This window comes from Megachile rotundata, chromosome 10 (assembly GCF_050947335.1).
Source record: "Megachile rotundata isolate GNS110a chromosome 10, iyMegRotu1, whole genome shotgun sequence".
Lineage (NCBI taxonomy): Eukaryota > Metazoa > Arthropoda > Insecta > Hymenoptera > Megachilidae > Megachile > Megachile rotundata.
This window is the reverse complement of record NC_134992.1, coordinates 13,466,017-13,484,037: the sequence shown is the minus strand read 5'-3', so window position 1 is coordinate 13,484,037 and position 18,021 is coordinate 13,466,017. Positions and strand designations below refer to the sequence as shown.

The 18,021-nt window shown below is 36.7% G+C and overlaps 1 protein-coding gene across 1 annotated transcript in view; it reads left to right on the top strand.

Moving 5' to 3' along the window:
• Poxn (paired box pox-neuro) overlaps positions 1 to 18,021 on the top strand; it is a 140,384-nt gene that overhangs the window by 78,225 nt on the left and 44,138 nt on the right. The window lies entirely within an intron of this gene.

Here is an 18,021-nt window from a genome sequence, read left to right as displayed (position 1 = left end):
CTTTCCGGTGGCCACTCAGCGCCTCTCAGCGGTGGAATCGAATTTACTGTCATAGGTGCGCCGATACTTTCGCGCTAATTACCGCGAGAAACGCCGCTTTATGACTGTGCTTTATAGAAGGCGATTTTTACGAGGAAATATAAATAGCTGCTTGTTTCGCATTCTTGTGATTTCTTGCGGCTCCGCCGGCGATTCGTTGAATTCGTGCTCCTTAACGATACCGGAAGTCGTATCCTCTTAATTCCTTTCCGGTGCAGAACTTTAATCGTCCTATTGCCAATATCTTCTTTTACCGCGTCTATTTATAACTTATCATTTTTGCGTTCGCGTTACTTTTCACACGAGAATAATCTTCTAATGATTTGTTACATTTTTAATTAAATTGACATCGTTTTTGTTCTGCATTTCGTAGGTTTTTGATTTGATTTTTAGGTAAATAGGAACAATTTATCGTCTTCTGTTTTTACGCCTATATCCCTCGACTGCTATTTCTCTAGCTAATTTAAAATTTCTCGCTTAACAAGTTACACAGCAAATTCTCAATATTTAACTCGAAATTTTGCTCGTTTTGTTCGATTCAAGTTTAAGATCTGTTCCGCCTCCCATTTCCTGCATCCTCCCTTTCTGTGCCGCGTACCCGAGAGTTCGATTTCTTAATTAGCGGTGGACATCCCGGCTGACAGATCACGGACCTGTTTCTTTATCCAGGGCCAGCTGCACGCTTCGCCACCTCCTGTATATTCCTGCGTGTACCTTTTTGTCGGCCCTGTTAAGCGTATCTGCCCTCCGGATAACGAATTACTTCTGATCCCCGCTACCAACGGAGAATCCGTCTTTCAGGCACACGCAAACCGAGTACGCGAAAAGCAGTCTCGGTATTTAGCATTATCGGCGATTGCGTGACGGTGCATCGTGCAAATATGTTAAGCACAACGCCGACCGACGCGCTCGCCTGTGAAGCCTATACCAACGTTACAATGTTTCCATGGGAAAAGTTTGATTAATCGCGAAATCTTTGATTTATTGCCAATATTCGATCGAGGTCACTCTTTAGCTTGAAAGAGTTGGAAAGTTGGAATTTTTTATTTCTTCTTCGTGATAGCATTCATATTCTCCGATATACAAACTCTCGATGGTTATTCGAATCTAGAGATTTATACGTTTACGAATTATTGCATTTGCAAGCTTTCACTGTGAAGATGGATCTCTATTTATATTGCAAGTTTTAAAAAATGTTCACTTTTACAGTTCGACTTGGAAATTTGAAAATTTGGGAACTTGGATAATTGGAAAGTTTCAGGTTATCGTGTCTGAAAATTTTGACGGATATCAAAGACGGACCTCTCCCTATATTGCCACTTTCAACAATTTTTCAATTCTATAGTTTAAAGTTTGGGAATTTGGGAATTTACAAGTTCAGAAATATTTTAACTATCGTGGTTGACAAATTTTACGGGTGTCAAAAAATCCTCTTCCTATATTGCCAATTCCAAAAATTTGTCATTTTTACAGTTTTGAAGTTGGGAAATATTTAAATATGTTCACTATCATGTTTGGAAGCTTTCATTAAGACCGGAGAGGGACCTCTTGCTATATTGCCGTTTTAAACAATTTTTCAATTCTATAATTTAAAGTCTAGGAATTTGGAAATTATAAGTTCAGAAATATTTTAACTATCGTGGTTGACGAATTTTACGGGTGTCAAAAAATCCTCTTCCTATATTGCCAATTCCAAAAATTTGTCATTTTTACAGTTTTGAAATTGGGAAATATTTAAATATGTTTACTGTTATGTTTGGAAGCTTTTATTAAGATCGGAGAGCGACCTCTTGCTATATTGCCACTTTCAAGAATTTTTTAATTCTACAGTTTAAAAGTTTGGGAACTTGCAAATTTACAAATTTAACAATGTTTATCTATCGTGGTTGACAAAATTTACGAATGTCCCAAAAAGCTCTTCATATATTGCCAATTTCCAACATTTTCCATTTTAGTAGTTGTAGAGTTTAGAAATCGAAGAATTTAGAAAGAAAACATTCTATCTATCGTGTTTGAAAGCTTTTACGGATATCAAAGTCCTCTTCCTATATTGCCATTTCCTAAAACTTATCATTTTTACAGTTTTGGAGTTCGAAAATATTTAAACTTGCTTACTATCATGTTTAGAAGCTTTTATTAACATCGAAAAGAGACCTCTTGCTATATTGCCACTTTCAAGAATTTCTCAATTTCACAATTCAAAAATTTGAAATCATTAAAATTTCAATTTCACGTTTCCCCGCCTATCAACCTAACCGTGCGTGATCTAAGTATACTTTTCACCACAACCCGGCAATATACCAAATGTATCGCAGCTGCGCTCGAACATATTCGTCTCACGAATTTCGTATATAAGCAAATGATCGGTTACAGTGATTCCATACAGCAGCGAGAAAATGTGGAAGTTAAATTCGATTCCTCCCAGAATCGCTAGAGGTCATCTTGTGGCGGGTGCAGAGTGGAGGTCCGTTGACGAAGCTGAATGCAGCTCGAGGCTGGTATTGACTGAGGCTATGCATGGGTAATGCAATAATCGAGTGAGTGAGTCGTCTGGACTGTTCTCTCGCGTTGGTCGCAGGGTTCGCCTATAAAACGCGAACGCGAGCCAGCCCCATAATTACTGTGGAAGTGACTGGTTACTGGTTAACGCTTCTCTCGACGAACGAACGTTTACCTTCGTTCATCGGCTCGATTGGTTGCCACCTAACGGGCGACCAGTCCGACAGTACACTCGAGTGCAACTTCGCATTCAGAAATTTCACAATTTGCAATTTCTCAAAATTTTCCCGTTTCTCTAACTTTTGGATCTTCAAGTTTAACCATTAAAATTTGTCAAATTTTCGGACATTCAATTTCCTAAATTTTTAAATCCCGTTCCCCAAATATTCGAATTTTTAAGACTCTCAAATTTTTAGTCTAAAATTTTGAAACTTCTCAAATTTCCAGATTGGTATTTTCAAATTTTGATAGTACCCAAATTCCAAAATTTTCAAAGTACCTAGATCACCTAAATGACCAAACTTCCAAATTTCTGAAGTCGAATCCTGGAATTTCTAAATTCTTAGATTCTGAGATACCGAAACCCCTGAAACTTCGAAATCCACCAAATTTCCAAATTACCAAAATGTTCAAATCGTCAAATTTTTCTAATCTTGAATTCTGAAACTGTCTTACTCCTGAAACTTCCCTAATTATCGGTGTCGATTCCCTAAGTATTGGTACCAATTAAAAATCGTTATTCTGTCCTCCCCACCCCTGGTTATGTTTTCCCTAGGGAAAGCAGATTTGCCGTGGACTGTACACCACGAGCCGGAGTGTAAATCGAGAGGCTATTACGCGGCGTGGCAAAAATGTAATGAGATACTGCGCGGTTCCTTTTAACGAGCCAACCAAGCACGGCTACTACCTTGCCAAGATCGCTTCTGCTCGCTCTTCGCGATTTTACTCGTCGCCGAAAACCAATCGTCAGGAATTCTGCACGCTCATGGGGATCCGCAACACCGATTCCAGAACCGGGAATCCCGTCAATGGACGTCGAAACGATGGGAATTTGAAACTTTGTCGCTACGATTCGACGCGGATGATTGCTTCCCGATTAAAAGAAACCGCCTTTTGGTGTTTAATGTTCGAAACAATGGCGGCTCGCGTATAGGCACCGTGAAACAACCCCTCCTTTCATTTCGTAAACTTTTCATATTATCTACTTGATAAACTTTCATTTAATCGGTGCTTTCTTCCTTAATAATTCTTTAGGAAGTTTTCGAATAAATTTTCTTGATATACATATTTTACTTTTCATATTTTGAAGACTATGAATCTTGAGCACCGCGGTTTTAGCTACGGGACACCGTTGGTTTCAATTACGCTTGGTATTTGTTGGCGAGGTAGTATCATTAATGATTAGGACGTGATTGGGGTCATCTTAATGTGATTAAGAGTACGTTATTGTTATTTCTTTGTATTGCCGCTAATTAGAGATTGCATTTTGTATTTGTTCCTTTGATGTTTACATGGAAGGATAACTCAAGACGCCATTTTATGTCGATGTTGAATTTGAAAAATTCCCGGACTTGTACGAAATTGAAAAATTTGAGTATCTGAGAAATTTCAGATATACGAGAAGACAGGAATTTTTAAATGTGAGAATTTCAAATTTAGTAATATTCACATGTATTAATAGGTTTAGAAAGATTATAAAGTCAAAGATCAGTGAGATCTGCGAACTCCCCAAATTTGTATATCCCAAAATCCCTAAATCCTCAGATCCCTATATCCCTAAACCCCTAGATCCCCAAATTCCCTAGATACAGAAATCCTTAGATCCCAAAATCCCTACATACCAAAACCCCAAAATTCACCAGATCCCAATATCTCTAGATCGAAAATTCCCTAGATCCGAATATCTCTAGATCAAAAATTCCCTAGATCCCAATATCTCTAGATCCGAAATTCCCTAGTCCTCAATATCGCTAGATCGAGAATTCCCTAGATCCCAGAAATCTCACAGTTCCAAAATTCCCTAGTTCCCAGAATTCTCACAATTCCGAAATTCCCTATATCTCAGAAATCTCACAATTCCAAAATTCCCTAGTTCCCAGAATTCGCAAAATTCCAAAATTCACAGAATTCTCACAATTCCGAAATTCCCTAGATCCCAGAATTCTCACAATTCCAAAATTCCCTAGTTCCCAGAATTCTCACAATTCCGAAATTCCCTATATCTCAGAAATCTCACAATTCCAAAATTCCCTAGTTCCCAGAATTCGCAAAATTCCAAAATTCACAGAATTCTCACAATTCCGAAATTCCCTAGATCCCAGAATTCTCACAATTCCAAAATTCCCTAGTTCCCAGAATTCGCAAAATTCCAAAATTCCCTAGAACCCAGAATTCTCACAATTCAAAGATTCCCTAGTTCCCAGAATTCTCAAAATTCAAAAATTCCCAGAATTCTCACAATTCCGAAATTCCCTATATCTCAGAAATCTCACAGTTTCAAAATTCCCTACTTCCCAGAATTCTCACAATTCTAAAATTCCCTAGATCCCAGAATTCTCACAATTCTAAAATTCCCTAGGTCCCAGAATTCTCACAATTTCAAAATTCCCTAGTTCCCAGAATTCGCAAAATTCCCTAGATCCCAGAATTCTCACAATTCCAAAATTCCCTAGTTCCCAGAATTCTCACAATTCCGAAATTCCCTATATCTCAGAAATCTCACAGTTCCAAAATTCCCTAGATCCCAATATCTCCATATCCAAAATTCCCTAGATCCCAATATTCCTAGATACCAAAATCCCTGGATCTCTAGATACCAAAATTAACTTATGAATTTTTCAATATTTTACTAGTAGAACACCGAAGTGAACCAGAACTTCAGACCGGAGTAGAATAGAAAAAAAGATTATTTGAAATGAACTCATTCTCCATTAGACCCATTTTCGGCAACTTACCAAACATTCCCATAAAAGACCAATCTCCCCTAATTAGCTCAGATGTTTGCTCAGCAATAATCTTCATCCAAAGTAATCCCTTTATACCGTCATCTCCGAACGTCCATAAATTGACAACCCCAAATTGCCCCGATCGCGTTCCCTTATCAATACGATTTTCGCACGCTCCCAATCACGGCTATCTGCGATGTTTAAGTGATTCGAGCAATTAAGAAATTAACGGATAATCGCGGATCGATCGAGTTACCTCGGCGGAGAATGGCCGGCCGAGCGTGGGTCCCATGTGTCGGGCTTCGGGTAATTGATTGCTCCGTAATTAGCCGGGCTTCTTTCCGTCCTTCGGTAGCAACAGGTGCAACCGTACTGCAAAAATGTATTAAGAAAGAGGCAAACGCCTCCTACAGCAATTGAGAACGAAGATTACAGGGTACGCAGCTCATGAGTCGCCCGGGTGCGCGTTAGAACGAGGGCGACTATGTCCTTTACCACCCTTCCTCGAGTTCGTTTTTTATTTGCCTTGGGCCCCGGTTATTGAAGACTGCCGGTTGCGTAGAATTTAGCACGTGTCAATTAACTTGCAAATTCGATTTGGCCCGGGCACGCGGTCAACTTCGATTATTTATTGCGACGGCGCGAGGGGTGTACACGGTTTTTTCCTCGTGGATTGAAAATGATCTTCGAAACGGTCGTTTCCTTTGCTTGACATTGTACTTTTATTCTTTCGATCGGTTCATTGAGACGTCCGATAATTTTCAGCGTTGAAGAATGTCTGTTTTGATGGTTTGGACTTTTTTTTGAGTACTGAGGATGTTAAGGGTGGATTTACTATTGTTATCACTGTTTATAGTGTGGCATTATTTAATACAAGGAACTCTTAGTTATCATGAACGATACAATATTACTTTATTTTGTATTTATTTCGACCAGTATCCTCTTCATCCCTTATCGGCGAAAGCTTGCACGGTCCACGCGCGGGCTTCCGGTCTGTCGCGGTGATATAAACGCGCCTTTACGACGTTTATCGCGACAGAACGTCTCGGTTGTGGCAAAATGGTGCCACGACCCGATAACGCTTTAAGAATACTTGGCACCGCCGTAATACGTCTTTTAACAGCAAATGAGAGCCACGGAGTTATTACATTAACGTGCTAATTACGGAGGTGCCGGCGGTGCGCAATAAAGCGATAAAACACGGGGGTCTAACTTTCGTTTTGCCCGCGACAACTCGTCATTTCATGTAGTTTCGCGTTTCAGCTTCGTTATTATAGGCAGATGTTAAACAACCATCACCCTTACGACACTCTTTCTTATACTTTGCTTCTCTGTTTTTGATATACAAGGTGCTTTCGAAATATTCCTTCTTCGTTTTAAGATCACCCTGTATGAGTTTCTAATTCCAAACCGAGCGATTCTTAATGAATTTCTGCGTCGAGAAGATAATACGGTCAGATAGATAATTGGGGTAGATCGGAGCTGGCGCGTACTACGACTTGATTCGCCGTGGCACGCCCATACTTGGCAGAAATTTCATTTGCCCTTCTGTTTTTTCCCTTTTCCTTATCTCGATGATCTTGAGCGATGTTTCGCGACAAAACGACCCTGCTCGAGAACGGCTAACTTGTCATTTCGAGTCTTTTTTTTTTAATTAAGTTAATGTGCATGGGCACACTCGTCACATTTTTGGCATACTGTATATGGGACAGCAATTCGATTATTATTTTTCTTATCTACTTTTCTGTGTTATGTGTGTATGTCTAGGTACATGTACACGTGTGTGTATTATACATATGATAATATGATAATATTATCATATTATCTAGGTATGATAATACATACATAACGTACAATACATACATATATACATGACATACAATACATACATACATACATACATACGTAACATACAATACATACATACATACATACATACATAACATACAATACATGTATACATACATACATACATAACATACAGTACATGTATACATACATACATACATAACATACAGTACATGTATACATAACATACAATACATATACATATACATACATACATAACATACAGCACATATACATACATACATACATACATACATACATACATAACATACAGTACATGTATACATACATACATACATAACATACAGTACATGTATACATAACATACAATACATATACATATACATACATACATAACATACAGCACATATACATACATACATACATAACATACAGTACATATATACATACATACATGCATAACATACAATACATATACATATGCATACATACATACATAACATACAATACATATACATATGCATACATACATACATAACATACAATACATATACATATTACATACATAACATACAACACATATGTGCATATGTATGTATGTGGTATAATAGTACATACTTAATATACAATACGTGCATACATGTATATTATCATACCATATGTGGTATTATCATACCACATACATAATGACTCTAAAAAAATTTGACAACTGTCGAACACTAAAATTTTCACAATTAACAAAATTGCTAAAAATACTTCATATCTTTTGTAATCATAATTTTATGTTGTTTATCCAAGTGATCTCTTTGTGCATATTTATTAGAAAATGTTTACAGTTAAATGTATTATTAATTTTGATAGTTATTGAGAGAGTTTACTGAGAGTTTATCGAGAGAGACATTTTAGAAATTTTGAAAGCAATTTGAGGTGTGTAACGCGATATTTGGTGGCCAGGATCGTTCGCAATAAAGCATCCCGAAAAGGGCGAGAATCGTCGCGTAGCAGCGATTGTTGGCTGAAAGGTAGGAAAAAAAGAGAAGGAAGAAGAGAAGATGCCGACTTCGTTGCCAATTATCGGCCCTGTGCCAGAAAACAGAGGTAAAAACGATCGGTTCGCAGCCTAAGCCTCGTTAAGGGTTCCGTTCGGAATTGTTGAAAGGTCGAACGAAACGCGTTTATCGTGCGAAATTACATCGTTGTTGCATCGGGTGTCAAAATACAGCGTGGATTGCCCCGAGGAAACGAGCAACCTTCTCCGTCGTTACGTGCCTCGAATTGATAAAAATTCGAGTGACTCGATGCTCTTTGGAGCGGTAGAATCATCCGCCATTTTGATCTAGTATTGGGTGGCGGCAAATTCAAATCTGTTTGCGCGAAATAAAATAATTTTCGTACGATTCCTTTATTAATAAATACTCTATGCATATGTAATATAAAATGACTTTAAAAATGAATAAATAAATTAAAAATGAATGAATAATACTAAGTAATATGAAATACTATGAAATGATTCGAAAATAAATTTGTATAAATACAATGCTGAAAGTAGTAGCATAATTAAATCCTACTTTTCTTAAAAATGTAAAATGTTGATATTGCAGTAATTTAATGTTAATGGGAAATTAGGTCGCAAGTGAATTCTAACCGTAGCATCCATCGAGATGAGAATAGATTGTGTAAGTTGTTATTGGCCGTGTCTAATGGCGGGTAATTTGGCATCTTTTCGGCAACACGAGGGTTCTTAATGACTTTGACCAGGGTGCAACAATTTTTCAGCTGGTCCGGTTGACAGACCGCGACAATAGTTCTTTTTTCTGCAGCTGCAATCTGGAGTGTCTAATATTTTATTGTTACAAATTGCCTTCTTATTAATGATCATATGCATGTATAATTTTCATTGTAATTAAATATAAAAGACACATGATTTTTTATACTAATAAAACAGGGGATTAAAATTCTTCCTTAAAGTAGGTACTTCAAACACATACTTGTGGAATCATAATTTTTGTGAAATTTTCTTTAAATTTAAAATTAATACATTTTTTCTTGTAACTCAAAATTAATACATTTTTTCTTGTAATTCAAAATTAATACATTTTTTCTTGTAATTCAAAATTAATACATTTTTCTTGTAATTAAAAATTAATACATTTTTTCTTGTAATTAAAAATTAATACATTTTTTCTTGTAATTCAAAATTAATACATTTTTCTTGTAATTAAAAATTAATACATTTTTTCTTGTAATTCAAAATTAATACATTTTTCTTGTAATTAAAAATTAATACATTTTTTCTTGTAATTCAAAATTAATACATTTTTTCTTGTAATTCAAAATTAATACATTTTTCTTGTAATTAAAAATTAATATCTTTTCTTATAATTAAAAATTAATACATTTTTTCTTATAATTCAAAATTAATATATTATTTCTTTAAATTAAAAATTAATACATTTTTTCTTTAAATTAAAAATTAATACACTTTTTCTTATAATTCAAAATTGATACATTATTTCTTTAAATTAAAAATTAATACATTTTCTTATAATTCAAAATTAATACCTTTTCTTATAATTCAAAATTGATACATTATTTCTTTAAATTAAAAATTAATACATTTTCTTATAATTCAAAATTAATACATTTTTTCTTATAATTCAAAATTAATACATTTTCTTATAATTCAAAATTAATTTCTTCTTAAACTTAATTTTTTCTCATCCAATCAAAAATTAATAACATCTGTAATGACCTAACTGACCAACATGACACATGTATATTTTCACCCTACTTTTATTACGAATAAAGGTAATGAACGTAAGAAAAAATTGAAATTTTGTTCCATAGCGAAAGAATTAATATCTCAAGAAATAGTAAGGTACCAAAAGTAACCACGAGAGCAACCACGTAAATTACTTCCGTGGTAAAAAGGAGGAATGCAAGAGAGTAGCACGTGCATCCCTTGGCAGCCGGAATTAATGAGCAGCAACAGTACCCGAGCAAAACCAAAGTTCAGATTACATAGTCGAGTAATAATGATTGATGCGCACAAGAGGATTAACTACTAGCGCGCGATACGACCACGTGAATTTCTTGTAATTCGCTCCATTTCCGAACGTTGAAGATCGTTTATAATTGCTTTGGAGCAAACTTCAGGCACTAGAGATATCAACGGCGTGAAATGATTGGTCGTATCTGATTTTTATTGAAATGGACAAGTTAATTTCCTGGTGTCAGGATTTCAAGGTTTCAGATTTGGAATTTTCTTATTTTCAAGCTTGTATGATTTAAGATTTGGGAAAGTTTTCAATTGAATATTTGTGGATTTGAAAGTTTGTTAAGTCGTGAATTTTTCTATTCCAAAATTGTAGTATCAAATCTATGTGAGGGAAGTTAAATCACTGTATTATCAAGTTTACATATTCGCAAATTCCTATAGGTCAAAATCCCCAGATTCCTATATCCCTAGATCCCAAAATTCTTAGATCAAGAAATTATTATATCCAAATGTCCCTAGATCTCTATATCCCCAAATTCCGAAATTCCTAGATCCAAAAATCCTTTGATTCAAATATTTCTAGATTCAAATATACCTAGATCCGAATATTTCTAGATCCAAAGTTCCCTAGATCCCAATATTCCCAGATACCAAAATTTCTAGATCTCAATATCTCTAGATCTAAAATTCCCTCGATCTCAATATTCCCAGATACCAAAATTTCTAGATTCCAATATCTCTAGATCTAAAATTCCCTAAATCTCAATATTCCTAGATACCAAAATTCCCTAGATCCCAATATTTCTAGATCCACAATTCCCTAGATCCCAATATTCCTAGATACCAAAATCTCTAGATCCCAATTTTTTTAGTTCCAAAATTCCCTAGATCCCAATATTCCCAGATACCAAGATCCAAAAATCCCTGGATCCCTAGATATAAAAATCCCTAGACACCAACATCCCTAGAGAGCAAAACTCCTAGATCCAAAAATCCTTAAATTCAAATATCCCTAGATCCAAACATACATAGATTCCAAAATAACTAAATCCAAATATCCCTAGATCCGAAAATCCGTAGACCCCAAAATTTCTAAATCCCAAAATTCCTAGATCCCAAAATCCCTAGATAATATTAAGACAATATTACATTAGTAGAACAGCTGTGCAATGATCCACAATGAAATAAAATTGTGAAATGGAAAGAAACTAGAACGACAATTATAAAGTAGTGTGGTGTGTGGTATGTGTGTGTGTGTACTTTGTAATTGTATGGTATGTGTGTGTTTGACATGGGTGCATAATATGAATGAAGCTTGCGTATGGTATGATTGAAGTTTGCATGTAATGAAGGTTGCTAGAAGATTGTCTTTTTGGTGCGATTGAATGTTTTGAGAAGAAGCTGAGAGGGCTTTGTTTTGTGAGAGTTTGAGAGGAAAAGACGTGAGAATTTTATAATTTGAGAAGTTTCATCTTTGTGTTGCAATTCATTAATTATACCCAGTAATATTTTGTTAATAAATTTCATGCATTATATTTAATTATTAAATATTATTCTACAGTAGCGAAATGGTAGAATAGAAAACCCCGATACAAAATGTAGAACCTCTAAAATAACATTAACACCAGGTTAACGCCTCCCGCAATTTACGAGAAGTTCGCACGAGAAAATTCTCCCAAAGGAAAATAATTGAAACCATCCAAATAGCTGATCTAATTATTAGGTTGTCCGGAAAGTTCGTGCCGATTTTGAGACGCAATCGAAACGCAGCTCATTTAAATTTGGTATACATTTATTAAATTATATAGGTGCCATTTTGTTCTATAACCTTTCTCCATCTTTCATGCAACTTGAGAATTCTTTCCACAACGTCTCAGGTTCTTCGGCGAAAAATTTGTCTAAATAAATTTTCATGCCGCCACCGAAAAGCACGAACTTTCCGGATAACCCAACACATAGCTATTATAATCGAAACCAGAATAGTTTCGAAGAAAAATAAGAACCCACACGATCACCTTTCATCCAACGCATCAAATAGAAACTGCCGAGTTCAATATCGTTCTCCACAGAACTGCAGGCTTAGCGAGTTCGAGCGAACGGATACGGAGAGGAGGATTAAATTGTTACTTCGAGCTTATGCTTTTCCGCTTGCTTACCCCATCAGCCGGCGAGCTTAGCATCGGGATCGATGCCCGAGGGGTAGTGTCGATTCCCAGACCCTTGGCCAGGATCGATCACCGCAACCCTTCTTCGATCTCTCGTTCTGCCGCGTTTCAACCCTCTTGCTCTCTCGTCCAACCAGAATGATAATATCGCGTGGCACCACTGGCGGATGACACCCTCGCTGATAGAACCGAGGCTTCCTATTGGCCGTCGCAACGGGTGCTTGATATTAGAGGGTTTCGACGATTGGTGGCGGGTTGCAACGCCCAGGAAGGATGCGCAGCTGCCAGGACATGCGTAATCCGACGACTGATCGACGTTCGACCGAACGACCATTTCTACCACCATCGTTTACTTCATGCGTACTGGATTATAGACTTCGAGTATCTTTATGCAAATTTCTTTGGTTTCTTTGGAGAATTAGGGGAATTTGGTAGGTTGGTTCTTTTTTGGAAATTTGGGGATTGTTTGGGAAGTTTGGGATTTAGGAATGTGCGAGTTTGGGAAGTTAGGGTTTGAAGTATGGGAGTTTTTGAATTTGAGAGTTTTGTGGTTTGGGAATTTAGGGATTTAGGGATTTGGAAATTTGAGAGTTTGGAAATTTGAGCAGTTGGAAATTTGAGGGGTTGGAAATTTGAGAAGCTGGAAATTTGAGAAGTTGGAAAGTTGAGAGCTTGGAAATTTGAGAGCTTGGAAATTTGAGAAGTTGGAAATTTGAGAAGCTGGAAATTTGAGAGCTTGGAAATTTGAGAGCTTGGAAATTTGAGAGCTTGGAAATTTGAGAAGTTGGAAATTTGAGGGGTTGGAAATTTGAGAAGCTGGAAATTTGAGGAGTTGGAAATTTGAGAAGTTGGAAATTTGAGAAGTTGGAAATTTGAGAGCTTGGAAATTTGAGAAGTTGGAAATTTGAGAGCTTGGAAATTTGAGAGCTTGGAAAATTTGAGAAGTTGGAAATTTGAGAGCTTGGAAGTTTGAGAAGTTGGAAATTTGAGAGCTTGGAAATTTGAGAGCTTGGAAATTTGAGAGCTTGGAAATTTGAGAAGCTGGAAATTTGAGAAGTTGGAAATTTGAGAGTTTGGAAATTTGAGAGCTTGGAAATTTGAGAAGTTGGAAATTTGAGAGCTTGGAAATTTGAGAAGTTGGAAATTTGAGAGCTTGGAAAATTTGAGAAGTTGGAAATTTGAGAGCTTGGAAATTTGAGAAGTTGGAAATTTGAGAGCTTGGAAATTTGAGGAGTTGGAAATTTGAGAAGTTGGAAATTTGAGAGTTTGGAAATTTGAGAGTTTGGAAATTTGAGAGCTTGGAAAATTTGAGAAGTTGGAAATTTGAGAGCTTGGAAAATTTGAGAAGTTGGAAATTTGAGAGCTTGGAAATTTAAGAAGTTGGAAATTTGAGAATTTGGAAATTTGAGAGCTTGGAAATTTGAGAAGTTGGAAATTTGAGAGCTTGGAAATTTGAGAAGTTGGAAATTTGAGAGCTTGGAAATTTAAGAATTTGAAAATTTGAGAGCTTGGAAATTTCAGAAGTTGGAAATTTAAAAGCTTAGAAATTTTAGAACTTGGAAACTTGAGACTTGTAAATAAGAAGATAACAATCTGATGCAGTATTTATTTCACTTTTCACCGATTTCGCCTCGAAGATAAACGGTAGACGTAGCGTTGAAAATTTCGCGGGTTATTTATCGAACGCAGCTGCCACGTAAATTGGGGTTACGAGCTTTTACGACCCCGACAATTTGCACCGAGCAAGGGTTAAAAACAATTTTTAATGTTTGTATAACGAAGTTGTAAAGCATCGAAGACGAGGCGCCGCCCATTATTGGCACCTGCTCGGGTAATAAAGCAATTGCTGGCGATTATCGAAATTCACGGTTTGCGGAATCGTGCCCCGAGCTAGGCTTTCCTCGAAACTGGAGTATTGAAAACTACCCCTTTCTGTCTTGATGATATTGTATAAATGTAACAAATAAAATATATTTTCGGATATGAAAATTTTAAAATATGGAGGTTTGGAAATGCAAGATATTGCTGCTAAAATATTCCTGATCGTTATTAAATATGATAAGGAATATGACGCGAATAATGTTTACGCACGCTTTAAGTACCCAACTCCATAATTCGTACAATTAATTCCCCATCACACTTATTAACGATCAAGAATATTTTAGCGATACGATCGTGAGAAGGGGAAAATATTAACTTTACATTATGATTACATTTTATTACTTCCCGACTTTAATCATCGATATTAATTCGTATCTCTCCTAAATACCGATCTGGTCTGCAATTAGTAACATACTCCGTCTCCGCCTTTAACGTTTCAAAATTCTCTTCCCCCAAATCCTTTGTCAATTAGATCACGCGATAGGCCGCCGGCCTAAAAATTTTCGAGGCGTTCCAATACGGCGATAAAGAGGCAAGCTGCACGATGATAAAGCTTCGGACAGATTAAGTCGTAGGGACTTTCGGATCTTTTACTAACATACGTATGGTAATCGTACCGCCCTGATTGTTTCATCAAAAATCCGAACACCTTGCGCCTTTTGTCCTTTTCCATTCGATTTCACTATCCTCTCTAGTTCGCAAAATTAATGTTTGCCCCGACAAATTCTGTCCCCGAACAAAAAGACTGACTAAGCTTGAAAAATAATAGGAAACCCCAGCCTCCTAACATCGCTGGTTACTCGAGACGGCAGCTGCATGTTTTCGACAAAATTGCCGTCGATGAAATTGCATCGAGAAAATAGGAGTCTTTCTTGCAGGACTATCCTATCTTGCTTTTTTAGCCGCTCCCTTTTTACCCCTTGCCTTCTTTAGCTCTCTTTTCTTCTTAAGTAGCCGATAGTTCAAACCGGTTTTTATTTGCAGGTCCCTCGTTCCGCCTTCTTCTTTTTCTCCCTTTTCTACCAACGGGTTACATACTCTTTCACGCCTGCTCCAATAGAACGAATCGTTTGCAAATTGGCTTGGGTTAGGTCAATTTTGCATACACGCGCCGGACCTGTAAATTGCGGATCCTAATGTTTCTTCTTTTTCAAAGGGTTCACTGTTTGGAGCGGTTCGATGATGTTTGACTTGGTGATTACATTTTTTAGAGGTAGGTATCTAATTATTTTACTGAATATGCTACCTTCTTGCATTCTCTTGGATCTTATAAATAATTTAGACAGTTTATATTTTCAGTTATTTACTTCGAACAAAAATGAATTTATCACACACTGGTGCAGTTTCATTGAAAAACCCTTTCTTCATCTGTTTTATGAATTAACACGTTGACTGCCACGTCATGTATGGGTGACACTTAAGTTTCTAAACTGATATGACATGTGTATTATTAAAAATTTGTTTGTTTTCCTAATAAAAAATTCTTACATTAACCCCTTCCCGTGCCGTTTATTTATCAGATGCGTCAGTCAAGACTAGCTAATCAGGGTTATAACACTAAAACGAATAAAGAAAATTAAAATGTTGTAACTATTTTATATTCAGGGATCCTTGATAATGCAACTTATAGTTGGACTTAAATTTCAAGTTGAAGAGTATTCAAAATTTAAATAAAGAACACCCTCCTGAATCCCCAAATCTCCAAATTCCCACCCTCCCAAATCCCCAAATCTCCAAATTCCAATTTTCTCAAATTTCCAAATCTCCAAATTCCCACCCTCCCAAATCCCCAAATCTCCAAATTCCCCAAATCTCCAAATTCCCATTTTCTCAAATTTCCAAATCTCCAAATTCCCACCCTCCCAAATCCCCAAATCTCCAAATTCCCACCCTCCCAAGTCCCCAAATCTCCAAATTCCCACCCTCCCAAATCCCCAAATCTCCAAATTCCCCAAATCTCCAAATTCCCATTTTCTCAAATTTCCAAATCTCCAAATTCCCACCCTCCCAAATCCCCAAATCTCCAAATTCCAATTTTCTCAAATTTCCAAATCTCCAAATTCCCACCCTCCCAAATCCCCAAATCTCCAAATTCCCCAAATCTCCAAATTCCCATTTTCTCAAATTTCCAAATCTCCAAATTCCCACCCTCCCAAATCCCCAAATCTCCAAATTCCCCAAATCTCCAAATTCCCATTTTCTCAAATTTCCAAATCTCCAAATTCCCACCCTCCCGAATCCCCAAATCTCCAAATTCCCACCCTCCCAAATTCCCAAATCTCCAAATTCCCATTTTCTCAAATTTCCAAATCTCCAAATTCCCACCCTCCTAAATCCCCAAATCTACAAATTCCCACCCTCTCAAATCCCCAAATCTCCAAATTCCCATTTTCTCAAATTTCCAAATCTCCAAATTCCCACCCTCCCAAATCCCCAAATCTCCAAATTCCCATTTTCTCAAATTTCCAAATCTCCAAATTCCCACCCTCCCAAATCCCCAAATCTCCAAATTCCCACCCTCCCAAATCCCCAAATCTCCAAATTCCCATTTTCTCAAATTTCCAAATCTCCAAATTCCCACCCTCCCAAATCCCCAAATCTCCAAATTCCCACCCTCCCAAGTCCCCAAATCTCTAAATCCCCGCCTTCCTAAATCCCGAATTCTCTAAATCCCCATCTTCCCAAATCCCCATCTCCTCAAATCCCCAAATCTCCAATTTCCCATCTTCCCAAATCCCCAATAAGTCGGAAATAAGGGTATTTAGCAAATATTTCGGACATACACCAAGCGACATTCACCGGTGAAAGTCGACATTCTCCAAATTTCGATCTTTCACAATAACAGATATATGAAAAATAAATGTAACAAGACATTGTGAAAATAGTTCGTCAAATTGATTAAAAATTAAAACATCACTGGACGCAATTTTCAATTATTTCAATGTGGCAGTCGATGTGTTAAAGAGTTGTATCTACTGTACGTAAACCAGCTACTAAACGACGTAAACCAACTTGGTAAAAGAAATAAAGTAAGGGGTTAAAAGTAGCATTCGGTTCGTTAAGAAAATCGTAACGATCGAAAAAAATGACCGCGACATCACGTGGCGCGAATTCGGGATGATCAACGAGGATGATCGTTCAGAATCGTTCACCTGTCCTTATTTCCGCGATAAGACGCGATTACAAAAGGCGGGACACAAACGTTCTGTCGTAATCTTCCTGGTGTTCCCCGGACACTGGCTATAGATTAATCTATTCGAACCATCTGATCCCCGCCTCGTTAGAGGTTGTTCCGTTGCTATTACAAGCTTACCCTTCGTTTCACGTTGCGTACGATCTGATAAAAGTACCACGCAATTTTTACCCTAGTTTCAACTACGTTACGTGGGAAATTTGGACTTTGTACTTCTGGACATGAATTTTACTTTCACACTCTCATTGTATAATTTGTATTTAAAAATTAATTCTATTACGTTATGACTACGTAATTCTATTACGTTATTACCTCAAAAAAGATAATAATAATTATTACAAATGATATGATAATCCTTTCGTACAAAGTTCAACTGTGTTTTGTGTAACGAAACCAAGTGTCCGGATATTTATGAACGGTAGTGTATATCGTATAAACATCGTGTTAACATTCATCATTCTTGTCCAACAGTGTTTAATGCCTCGATGGTTC